This window comes from Bufo bufo, chromosome 1 (genome assembly GCF_905171765.1).
Source record: "Bufo bufo chromosome 1, aBufBuf1.1, whole genome shotgun sequence".
Taxonomy (NCBI): Eukaryota; Metazoa; Chordata; class Amphibia; order Anura; family Bufonidae; genus Bufo; species Bufo bufo.
The window spans coordinates 606,310,234-606,323,798 of record NC_053389.1 but is presented as its reverse complement, the minus strand read 5'-3'; the positions used below and the strand labels follow the sequence as shown (position 1 = coordinate 606,323,798).

The 13,565-nt window shown below is 45.4% G+C and overlaps 1 pseudogene; it reads left to right on the top strand.

The window, feature by feature from the left end:
- Positions 1-3,618, top strand: part of LOC120986146 — a 37,138-nt pseudogene extending 33,520 nt beyond the window's left edge.
- Positions 3,619-13,565: the final 9,947 nt, after the last annotated feature.

Sequence of the window (13,565 nt, the reverse complement as noted above, 5' to 3'; positions counted from 1 at the left end):
AGTGGTCACCCGTATATACAGTGCTGCCCATAATTATTCATACACTTGGCAAATTTTTACTTAAAGTTACTTTTATTCAACCAGCAAGTCATTTTTTGACGGGAAATGACATAGGTGTCTCCCAAAAGATAATAAGGCGATGTACAAGAGGCATTATTGTGGAAAAAAAAACATTTGTCAGCTTTTATTTACATTTGAGTAAAAAATACAAGATGTTCCGCACTGTGGAAAATCTCAGAGGACATGGTCCGAAGCCAAAAGTGACACCTGTGCTGGCCAGGAGGATAGTTAGAGAGGTGAAAAAGAATCCAAGGATCACCACCAAGGCCATCCTGTTGAATCTGGGCTCTGCTGGTGGCAATGTCTCAAGGCAGACAATCCAACGGACACTGCACACTGCTGGGTTCCACGGATGCAGACCAAGGAGGACGCCACTTCTCCAGATAAGGCACACAAAATCTCGCTTGGCCTTTGCAAAAGCTTATCTGGACAAAGAAGAAGACTTCTGGTCTTCTGTGTTATGGTCAGATGAAACAAAAATTGAATTGTTTGGTCACAATGATGTTTCCTTCATTTGGCGTAAAAAAGGAGAAGCCTTCAACCCAAAGAACACCATCCCCACTGTCAAACATGGTGGTGGGAACCTAATGCTTTGGGGGTGTTTTTCAGCCAATGGACCAGGGAACCTAATCACAGTAAACGGCACTATGAAAAAAGAGCAATACATGAGGATTCTCAACGACAACATCAGGCAGTCTGCAGAGAAACTTGGCCTTGGGCACCAGTGGACATTTCAGCATGACAATGACCCAAAACACACAGCAAAAGTGGTGAAAAAATGGTTAGCAGACAACAACATTAACGTTTTAGAGTGGCCCAGCCAGAGTCCAGACTTGAATCCAATTGAGAATCTGTGGAGAGAGCTAAAGATCAGGGTGATGGCAAGAAGACCCTCCAACCTGAAAGATTTGGAGCTCATTGCTAAAGATGAATAGGCAAAAATACCTGTGGAGACATGCAAAAAGATGGTCTGCAATTATAGGAAGCGTTTGATTGCTGTAATAGCCAATAAAGGCTTTTCTATTGATTTTTGAGAAGGGTATGAATAATTTTGGACTGGACACTTTTTGCTCAAATGTAAATAAAAGCTGAGAAATGTTTCCCACAATAATGCCTCTTGTACATCGTCTTATTATCTTTTGGGAAACACCTATGTCATTTCCCGTCAAAAAAATACTTGCTGGTTGAATAAAAGTAACTTTAAGTCTAAATTTGACAGGGGTATGAATAATTATGGGCAGCACTGTACGTGCTACAATAACTGGAACTTTTTGGAAAACAGTAAGAATGAGATAACGAGAATAACTTTTAAAACTGAATCAGGGACTTTTATTTACTGGTGGTTTTATGATAGCTGGAAAGGCTCCTAACTTGTGAAAAGAAAAAGAAACAATAGTAGGGAAAATGTATCATCCCCCTATGCCATTAATTTGGTATTTTTTGCCGCCCTAGGACAGGGCCATTAGCCCGAGCACTTTTATCACCATTACTGTCGGAAACTGGCGTAAATGATGACTGAAATCTATGGCAGGTACGAGCTGGAGTATATTTCAGTGTAGTGCATGGACTGCCGGAGGAGGCTTAGCACTCTCCAGTCTTGATAAACCAGGGCCTAAAAGCACAGACCAATTCTAGAAACAAATGAAGAAGAGGTAATATCTGAGACAAGAAGATGACTTCTTGGTGAAGCACAGAAAAAGGAAACATATTATTCCAAGGTTGTATGCATCACTTTTGAAAAAATGTGTGGGCAGCACGGATCCGACAAAAGACATCTGCATGGAGTTTGTATGTTCTCCCCGCGTTTGCGTGGGTTTCCTCCAGGTTCTCCGGTTTCCTCCCACACTCCAAAGACATACTGATAGGGAACTTAGATTGTGAGCCCCATTGGGGATAACATGATGCTAATGTCTGTAAGGCGCTGCGGAATATGTGAGCGCTATAAAAGTGAGTAACATAAATAAATAATATTGAAATTAAAAGTAAAGCAAGTTGATCACAGGATACTGGAGAGGTGATGATATAGCTGGTTTCTGCAAGCTACCTAAGATCAGCTCAACTGATAACCCAATTTTTATTCTTTTTTTTTATTTATTTTTTACTATAACCCACAAAGACTTTCCAAAATGAAGTGGCATAGTGATGCATTGTGCTCTTAAAGTAAGGGGTGTCTTATTTTGGAGATGTCCTGTTACGGCCAGTAGGTGTGGACCCAGTGTACCAGCCAATTGGTTTGACTTTGGGCTCGTGCTGAGGGCGTTATCCTGGCAGTCCCTTGGTTTTCACCCTTTAAAAGGGTTGCGTCATCGCAGACTTTGATGACATTGTTAGGATATGCCATCAAAGTCAGATAAGTGTGGGTTCAACCTCTGAGGCCTGCACCTATCTCCAGAATGGCTCCCCGAAAGTAAAGCAGAGCAAATCATGTATATGCCACATGCTCTCCATTAATTTCTATGGCACTTCAGAAAATAGCTGATCCAGCGCATTCGACTTTTCAGAAGTCCAATAGAATTGAATGGAGAGAACACACTATGCAAACAAGGCCACCACTCCATTCACTTCTATGGGACTGCCAGAAATTGCTCGGCTATTTTCAGCAGCCGCATAAGGATGAATGATAGGAAGCCACTCTCCACTCACATTGGGAGTTCCATTCTGGAGATATGCCACCAATGTCTAAGATGAGACAACCCCTTTAACCCCTATACAGGTATTGGGCCTCCACTACAGGGAAGCCACCGGGCAGCTACCTCTTGGAAAAGCCCCGGTGTGTTTGGCAGGACTCGTACAGTTCATGCATATTCGTGAAACAATCCAAAGATGGGATAGGATCAAGAAGCAGGAATTAAGCAGCAGTTGGAACACAGGCAGACAGATTATACAGTAGCTCTTGTATAAGCTCTAGCAAGCTATACAGACCTAGCAAGATCAACAGAGACCAATTGCTCAGGCAAGGTCAGCAGCACAACTATATAGGAGAGTTGATTAGCTCAAGCAGCTGAGCTCAGGATCAGAAAGGGAATTAACCCTTACAGTGCTGCGGGGAAAAGTCTCTCTAATATACACATAGGAGGAGGCCTTAAAGCCAGGCGGAGGCCTGCAGCATGGGACACAGGGGTATGCTGGCCAGGCAGAAGCTAGGTGTGTGATGCAGCATCCATTCCCAGCCCTGGATGGCGGGATGGGGACTGCATGGAGCGCCACCATGACATGCCCCAAGGTAAGCCAATACTGGACATGGACTCTTTAGTTCATCCAGGTTGTTTTTTGTCTAAATGTCCCATTGGACCCACCTCTATGTATTTTTGGAAATCAGGAGGTAAGATTTTAAGCACTTTATTTACTGCATGCAAATTGAATCTAGTTAACTGGATCCATGAAAAAGATTCCTACCATGACTGACAAAGAGCTATGAATAATATAATTTATGAAAAATGTTTTTGTCAAGCAAGAGATGTTCTCTTGCAGTTTCATGAAATTTGGGGTCCACGAATAAAAGCTATGTCAGATGTTGAAAAATTGCCATTGGTCTTTCAACACATCTTCCAGACATGACTACAAGTGCAGGTTCTCACAGGGCAGATTGGTGAAGTTCACTCTTTGCACACTTGGTCACTGTTACAATTATATTCTTGACTCAAGTTGGATGTTCAAACACATTGCAGCAAGTAACTCAGCCTGAGTCTAAATTCTCTCCAGATATTGCTGTGTCACACAGTAGTGAGTAACAAGCTACAGCCTCGTGAGGCTCCCAAACTCATGTCCATGTGATCCATAGAAAATGCAGCAGGACGCTTCCAAATATTGCTTCATTTCTTTATAAAATCCTTCTTTAAATATCCCATATAGCGGGGGGGCGGAGCTTGCCAATGGCGGAGTGAGCAGCACACTGCCTGAGCTCCTGAGCACCGCCGGCATTTACAGCCCCATATAGCATCCAGAAGCCCACAGATTTTTCATGGGTCGCAAGAGGGGCACAGCTAACACCCCGGCACCCGCATCACGAGAATCGGGGGACATCACAAAGTTCCTGTGCCCGTCCAGCCAGCCTGAAAGCCTGAGATCCGGCGCCACAACCTCCAAGATGGCGGAGCAGGCGCGGGAAACGAGCGCCTCTACTCCTCTGACTAGAGGGAAAACTGCGGCCCTCACCTCCAGGAACCAGGGGGAACATAGCACCGGAGGACCTCCGGTTTCATATGCAGCAGTGGCAGCAGCGGTGAGTCCTACCTTGGGGTCCGTCCCTTCATCGCCAGCCTCCAGGGGTTCAGAGGCCTATTCAGGCCCACAGCTCTCCCACCACAGCTCCCCTGCCTTGTCGGCTGCCTCCAGTAGATCGCCCACTGCCCTCTCCCATGAGGATGACTGGGACTGGAAGCTCCATTTAAAATCCCTTCCCACTACTGCTGAGGTAGATGCTTTGCTCAGCAGGATGGAAGCTTCCCACAAGCAAGATATTGCGGCCTTGCATCAGGATATCAGGCATGTGGGGCAGAGGGTAGAGGAGGTGGAGAACAAACAGGAGCAGATCTTTAATACTCTGGATTGTCACCGTGCAGTCATTAATGAGCACGCTGCTCAAATGCAGGACATTCTAACCCACATGGACGATATTGAAAACCGCAATAGGAGAAACAACCTCCGAATAAGGGGGGTCCCTGAATCTGTAGAAGATCTGCCATCCTGGGCGCAACGCCATTTTGCCTCACTTTTGGAAATTAATCCGGACAGGATCATTGAGATAGATCGGATCCATCGGGCGCTGGGCCCAAAATCAACGGACCTGAAACGTCCCAGGGACATTATTTGCCGTATTCACTTTTACAAGGAGAAGGAGTCCATCCTCAAAGCTGCTCGAGCTGCGGCTGGCCCTGAATCGGGCCCGAATACCATCCAGATCCTCCCGGACCTAGCACGCCGCACCTTACAACTTAGGAAGGCCTTGAAACCGCTTCTATCCACACTCAGGGACAATGAGATCCTGTATAGATGGGGGTATCCCTTCCAGCTCTCGGCCAAGAGAAACGGGAAGTCTGCTACGTTCAAATCTCTTGAAGACCTCCCCAGATTTCTGGCTACACTAGATCTCCCCGCGGTGGAGCTGCCTGACTGGCCCAGACCCCTCATGGTGCCGCCCGTTAGTGATCGTGAAGAATGGCAAGAGGCGATCCCGAAACCGCAGAGGCATCCCAGACGCCATTCCAGACCACCTGTTTGAGCCTAATTGGCTTTCGTGGGACTTCACATATTATCCCAATGCGCTGGTTCAGTGTATAGTATTCATGTTCTAATGTTTTATGCTATATGTTATATATCTTTGATATTCCTTTTTATATGCCGGGGGTCAGTGGGGCTGCTGCCTTGCCCTTGACCTCTCCTCCCCTCGTTAGGGGTATCGACACCTGGTGTCGAACGTGACTATAGTCACTTACTAGTCTACCTCGGAGCCATAGTTTTTGGCTCTCTCTTATAGGAGGTTTTTCTTTTGTTTTGTTTTTTTTTTTTTTCTTTTCTTTTTCTTTGTTGTTTTATCTGCGTGTTGCTTGTTAGTCCTTGTCTCTTTCCTTTTGTTTGGATCCTCGTGTTCCCTCCCCCACTTAATCCAGTTTCCTCTCAGAGGTCGGTAAGATGTCCCCTCTCTCTTTTTGTACGTATAATGCCAGGGGCCTAAATAAACCAGAAAAACGTAGCCAGATTCTATATCGCTTTCACCGGAAGCGGGTCATGCTTATTATGTTCCAGGAGACCCACTTTAAGCTTGCCTCGGTTCCCAGGTGTGACCGTGGGTATTACACGACTTGGTTCCATAGTCCCAACCCCGTCAAAAAAGCAGGAGGTGTATCTATTGCATTCCATAAATCTTTTCGGCCTACGATTTTGGCTACAGATATTGATAGTAGGGGGCGCTATGTATTCCTCAAGCTGTCTGATGGTCCACGTGTATACACGGTTGCTAATGTCTATTTTCCCAACCAGGGGCAGATTCCATATGGCTCCAAGATTCTCAGGAAACTGGCTCGCTTTGCAGATGGATCCTCTATCATCCTGGGCGGTGATCTGAATATGGTGATGGACCCGGATCTGGATTCTTCGTCTGGTAGGTCAGCTATCTCTCCGACATCCCAGCGTTCCTTTAGGGAAATCCTGTCCTCTCTCCGCCTTGTAGATCTCTGGAGGGTGCTGCATCCGGGAGTCAGAGATTTCAGTTTTCATTCTTTAGCCCACAATAGCTATGCCAGACTAGACCATTTATTTATTTCACAATCTTTGCTTGAGGAGGATCCACTTAGCTCAATGGATGGCTTCCTTTGGTCTGACCACACTCCAGTGTATGGCCTACTGAGATTTCAGCAGACGCCTTCCCGTCCCTTCACGTGGAGATTGAATGACAATCTTCTTAACGACCTGGTGTGCATGTCAGACATTAGGAAGGCCATCTCTGAGTTTACAGTTAACCACCAAACAGACCCCTCTCCCCCGCCGATTAAATGGGAAGCCCTTAAGTGTGTGCTCAGGGGGATTTTCATATCTCATGGCGCTAGACTCAAAAAGGAGAAGTCCGCTAAACTCTCCTCCCTACTTTCACAACTCGACGGGAAAGAGACCTCAAATAAATTGACCCCCTCTGATCAGTTGAAAGCTGATATCTCGCTGCTCCGCCAACAAGTAATTCAAATTCTAGACCAAAGATCACTATGTTTGCGTGATAAGGTAAAATTTGGATTTTTTGAATATGGCGATAAAAGTGGGAAGTGGCTTGCCAGAGCTCTACATCCTAGGTTACCCCAGACCCAGATATCCTCACTTAACACATCCGACAAGGGAATTGTTTATGCTCCATCCGAAATCTCATCAGAATTCCGCACCTATTATAGCTCTCTTTATGACTTGAACACAGGGAGGGACTCAGCGTCTGCTTCCTTTACACAGGATACTAAAGATTATCTAGACCAATTCGGCCCTGAAAAGATTCCTAGCGTAGATTCTTTGGCGCTGGAAGATGACTTTTCATCCCCAGAAATTGCGGGAGTTATAAGAGATCTCAAAAATGGGAAAAGCCCAGGCCCAGATGGCCTTACCCCACGCTTTTATAAGCTTCTTATAGATGAGCTATCCCCCTTATTACTCGAATCTTTTAATTCCATAGCAGTGGGAACCCCCTTCCCTCCCCAAACTTTACAGGCCCATATAACGGTTATACCTAAACCTGATAAAGATCCCTCTTATTGCTCCAATTATAGGCCTATTTCTCTTTTAAACGTGGACCTAAAGGTGTACGCTAAATTACTAGCCTTACGATTACACCCCCTCATCCCGAAGTATATCCATCAGGAACAGGTGGGCTTTGTCCCGGGCAGGGAAGCTCGAGATAGTACCTTGAAGACCTTGGGCATCATAGCTAGAGCTAGGAATACTAGGTCTCCTCTGTGTTTACTTTCAGTGGATGCAGAGAAGGCCTTTGACAGGGTCAATTGGGGCTTCTTAACCTTAACCCTGGAGCATTTAGGACTCGGTTCTAAAATGATTAAACGTATTATGGCTCTCTACTCTTCTCCCTCAGCTCAGGTAAGGGCTAATGGCCTTTTATCCACACCTTTTGCTATCAAGAATGGTACACGCCAGGGTTGCCCCTTATCCCCCTTCCTATATATTCTGACCATGGAATCCTTAGCTAATGCGCTGCGCAATAATCAAGATATAAAGGGGGTGAGAGTTGGAACTAAGGAGCATAAACTTTCCCTTTTTGCCGATGATTTGCTTCTCTATCTCTCGGACCCCAGAATAGGCCTTCCTTCGGTCCTGCGGGAATTTGAGAGATTTGGGAGGCTTAGTAACTTCAAAGTTAATATCCAGAAATCTGAAATCTTGAATATTTCGTTACCACGCAGGGAAATTTCTCATGTTAAAGAAAGCTTCTCGTTTAAAGTAGCCTCGGACTCGATTCGCCACTTAGGCATTAACCTCCCAGCAAACCCCAATCTCCTCTTTCAAATGAACTACAAACCCTTATTTAGGAAGGTAGAGGCTTCTCTCCAGAAGTGGTCCCCCCTGCAGATTTCTTGGTTTGGTAGAATAAATGCCCTAAAGATGGATATCTTACCCAAATTCCTCTACCTGTTCCAGACTGCCCCGTGTATTATACCAAATAGTTTTTTTGCCCAATTGCGGTCATTAGCTTCTAGGTTTATCTGGAATGGCACTAAGGCCAGGGTGAGTTACAGAGTTTTATCCAGAGCGAAGAGTGTGGGGGGAGCTGGCCTTCCTGACTTCCAGGCATATTTTAGAGCTTCCATTTCTAATTGTGTTCTAGACCTTATACACAAACGATCTCTGAAACTTTGGGTAGACATAGAACACACCCTCGAGCCCCATATGGTACCTGGGATATTTTGGCTCCCTATAGCAACACTAAATAGCCTTCTACATACTCTTTGTTCTCCCCTACTTCAGATCCTGATCAAACTATGGAGTAGATTTGCCTCCAAAATCAAGTTAATCTCCGCACCGGGTCCTTTGACGCATATTGTGGCTCATCCTGGCCTCCCCTCACAGATCAAGAATCTCCCCTTCTTCCGCACAATTCCCCCGCCCCGGATCCTAATTAGGGACATCTTTAACAGCTCAGGGCTCCTACCTCTCGTGGATCTATCACACATATTCCAAAACTCCCCGAGCCGCTGGTTCCACTACTTTCAACTTCGTAGCTTCTTGGGCTCTCTGGCTCCCGGATCGCAGCTGTCTGCCCCTCTGACAAATTTTGAAAAGCTCTGTGTTGCCAACACAGGCCCAGATCATGGTATTTCTTTGATATATGGCTTGCTGGGTGCCGGTGGAGATGGGGACCTATCACTCGTTGAACAGATGAGAGGTGTTGGGTTTGCCTCTGGTTGGGAGAGTGAACTGACGTTCTCCCTGTCCTCTGAGCAATGGAATCGTTCCCTCTTATTTACGCATAAATCATCCAGGTCCTGTCGTTTACAGGAGTTGAACTATAAGATCCTTACTCGTTGGTATAGGACGCCGGTTAAGTTGCATCATTTTTATCCATCGGTCCCCAACACCTGTTGGCGGTGCCATTCAGAGGTTGGTTCCATGCTACATATCTGGTGGGACTGCCCTGGGGTCGCCCCTTTGTGGCAAGATGTTTTTTCTCTGTATAATGCACTTTACCGGTCTACTATATCTCCCTCCCCTTTGATTGCCCTGCTCTCTATATTCCCGGGTAGGATCAAACATGTCAAAAAGGGAGTACTTAAAACATTTGTCCTTTCTATGAGACAGATCATACCACGCCAGTGGAGATCCTCAGACAGTTTGCAGAGAATTACGTGGATACGTGCCCTGGATGCCTTATTCAGGATGGAAGAAATGGAAGCTGAGGCCTGTAACCAAGTCCAAACATTTGCACTAACCTGGGAACCTTGGAATCAATTTAGGAGCTCCTCTCGTTTTCAAACCTGGTTGGTCTCAGGTGACTGTACCTGGGATACGTGATATGATGTCTTGTCCTTTCCCCTTCCCCCCCGCCCCCCCTACTTTCCACCCCCCCTCCCTCCCCTGTCTTTTGTTTCGTCGTGTTTTGTTCTTGTCTGTCCCCCTGTCTCTCCTAGGTTAACGATTTAATCTGTTTCACTTAAGAGTTACATATTAGTAGCCCTTTGTTCAAAACGCCATCACTGAGTATCTCAGGATTGTGTCCTAAGTTCCTTTTGCCTTCCCTTTCAGTAGTCAAGGTTCTTCATATCGTACTGTATGTATCTAATATTGCTGAACCTCTCCTTTAGCATTTATTTGATGGCATTTGTTTTCTCTGGTCTTCATGGTTGCGTCCCAGAGAAATATGGTGGTCTCTGAATCCATCTGTGCACTTTATTTTATGTTTTACATGGTCTTGGAAATGGAATTGGAGATATACTTTTCATACAATGTCTTGGTTGCTATGTATGATTGTTGTGTTCTTTTTCTATTCAATAAAAATAGATTCAACACTAAATATCCCATATAGCGAAAGCATAAAATCTGCATATTGTCAAGTAGCACCTTATAAATAAGATTGTGTGTATGCACCAGGAATGCTTGTGGAAGGGGGCAGACCCCAAAACATTGCATCTGTGTGTGATCACGCTTGATTCACCTCTGCCATATCTCCTTTTGGATTACTTGTTTGTACAGAGGGCGCCGCAGTTGCACAGAGAGCAGAGCCTCTAGGTGTAATGGCAACGCCCCCATTGCTCCTAGAGGATAATTTGCATATATTAAAACGTCATTTTTCTCAGCAATGTGGTCACATATGAACATGGGACCAACACAGACGCCTTCAGCTGCCAAGTGCACATGTAACAGGTCAGCCAGTTTCACAAATCTGCCGACAGATGTCCTTTAAAGAAGGATTTAATAGACAAGTGAAGCAATATTTGGAAGGGTTCTGTTGCATTTTCTATGGTTCACAAGTTTATGATGTTTGCTCCTGTTTAGTAAAAATGCAAGAAATACAGTAAAACAGCAACAACAAAAAACTTGTTTCACCATAATCAGAAGGAACATTCACATGTGGTGATTCTGGTGCAGAAGAAATCTGCAGATATAATTAAACTGAAAAAAAGGTGGAAGATTTATCACATCACATACAGTTTTTTCCTGTGTAAAAAAAACAACAATAAAGCTTCTGCACCACTCTTTCCAACACAAATAAATGTGTCTACAAAAGGTGGACAGATCGCCAAACTAGCATTAAGACCCTGCAGATTCATCAACAGGGCATGCTGCATTGTGTGGAAGACCAGAGGGCTGATTTTAATAAATCTTCCCCATACACATAAAGTAGTTTTTTGCATATTTTAATTTTTTGCAGTAAAGTAATACAGCATTTGAATGTACCATTACTCCGGGTATTAGTTTGCACCGAGTGGTGAAAACATGTCACACTGCATTTTTAGCTATTTCCAAGATCTAATATTATGAGGGCAGGGCCGTCTTTAACAAGGGGCAAAAGGGGCAGCTGCCCCGGGCCCAGGTGCTCCTGGATGGCCCAAGGCAGCTGCCTCTTGAGCCCTGCTAGCCACTGCCCGAGTATCAGCTACACAGGGGGGTGCTGCCATACCATGCCTGCCTGCCGGCACTCCAGGCAGCGTACTGTGAGAGCTGTAATTTTCTAGGACCTTAAATGACATCATCACCATGTGACCAGTAACCTAGCAATATTACTGGTCACATGGCTATGGGGTCATCACAGGTCCTGTCTACCAGGAGTGTTACTGCAGGAGAAGTTTCCCATAATTGTGGAGCTTTTTTTGAGAAGATTACATCAGGAAAAGGTGACAGGGGCTGTAATGCTAATATACTGTAAGCTACTGTATAGTGGGGTGCTATACTGCTCTACTGTATACTATGGGGGTGCTGTATACTGTATATTGTGGGGTGCTTTATACTGTGGGAGGCTGTATATTTTGGGTGCTGTATACTGTGGGGTACTGTATACTGTGGGGGGCTGTATATTGTATACTGTGGGTGCTGTATATTGTGGAGTGCTATACTGCTGTACTGTATAGTGTGGGGTGCTATATAGTTTGGGGTGCTGTATACTGTGAGGTGCGGTATTCTGTATAGTTTGGGGTGCTGTATACCGTGAGGTGCTGTATACTGTGGGTGCTGTATATTGTGGAGTGCTATACTGCTGTACTGTATAGTGTGGGGGGCTGTATAGTGTGTGGTGCTGTATAGTGTATAGTTTGGGGTGCTGTATACTGTGAGGTGCTGTATATTGTGGGGTGCTATACTGCTCTACTGTATACTGTGAGGTGTTGTATACTGTATAGTGTGGGGTGCTATACTGCATAGTGTGGGGTGCTGTATACTGTAGGGTGCTACACTGCATATTGTGGGTTTCTGTATACTATAGGGTGCTATCCTGCATACTCTGGGGTGCACTGTAACGCCAGGGTGAACCGATCCCCGGTCTCCTTCCTGCAGAGCGGTGCTCACTTCCAGCCTGAGCCCAGCTGCCCAGAGCACTGATCCTGAGCCGCTGGAGTCTTCAGAACTGGAAGTATTTATATCACTGTACTCTACCAAGTGTGTGGATTTTTTGTGTGTGTGTGTTGTGGTGGAGGCCGTGATTGCATGCTAGGGTGTGGGAAGGCGGGATCCAGGGGGCCCAAGTAAATTTTTGCCCAGGGTCCAATCAATATTAAAGACGGCCCTGTATGAGGGGTTGTTAGATATATAGAGGGTGAGTGAGGGACACCAAATAAATTATTGTTTCATTTGGCACAAATTTTTGCTGTTTTTTGCAATATTCGCTGACCCATAGAATCATACAAAGCAGCCCCAATGTATCAGTGAAGGTGAAATGTCTCAGCCTAGGATCCAGGTTGTGTAGCTTGCCTAAGGCTACTTTCACACTGCCGTTTCTGGGTCCGCCTGTGAGATCCGTTTCAAGGCATTCTGAATGGATAAGGATCCGCTCAGAATGCATCAGTTTGGCTCCGTTCCGCCTCCATTCCGCTCTGGAGGCGGACACCAAAACGCTGCTTGCAGCGTTTTGGTGTCCGCCTGACGATGCGGAGCCAAACGGATCCGTCCTGACTTACAATGTAAGTCAATGGGGACGGATCCGTTTACATTGACACAATATGGTGCAATTGTAAACGGATCCGTCCCCCATTGACTTTCAATGTAAGTCAGGACGGATCAGTTTGACTTAGACTTTTTTTAGACAGAAAAATGCAGACAGATCCGTTCTGAACGGATACCAGCGTTTGTATTATAGGTGCGGACTGGCTGCAAGTGGAATTATTAAAATATTAAGGAACATAAACTATAGTAGGAAGTTGCATAAGGTTTCATCGTACAGTGATTTAGCTTTGTCTACATAAATCCAGAAAGCCTGTTAGACGAGCTTTATCAACAGTTGATGCTTATGTAGTTCTCCTAGGCGGAAAGTGCATTATTAACCATCACCAAATGCAATGTAATGTAAGGTAATGAACCAAGGGCTCGTATGGTGTCTTAAGGTCCATTTAGCAGGCGAATGTGGGGAAGGAAGTGTTCCTTCTTGGCAAGTGCCTGCTCGTCAGTGTAGGAGACCACTGCATTTACATGCAGATTATGGAGAGGAGTGATCATAATACCATCGCTCTTCCCCATAACGACTCTGCCGGCAGTAGAGCGTGATTAGACAGCACAATCTGATGCAGGCAAACGACAATTTGGGTGCATACACAAACTATTCAGTTACCCGACGAACAAACATTTCGCTCGTTTATTGGATAATTGGCGGCACTTTTACACCGCCAGATAATCACTAACGAGCGTTCCTATGAATTGTCGTTAGCGATTACCTGGCAGATTCTCCCACGTAAAGGGCCCTTTACTTCTGCATCCTTTCTCAAGGCTCTAAGGCTAAAGATGCTAACATAAAATCACTGTAAGCATCATCACTTATACATCATCATCACCAAGCACAAGGACCTAACTGTAAGGACAGGTTAGCAGAATAGGTT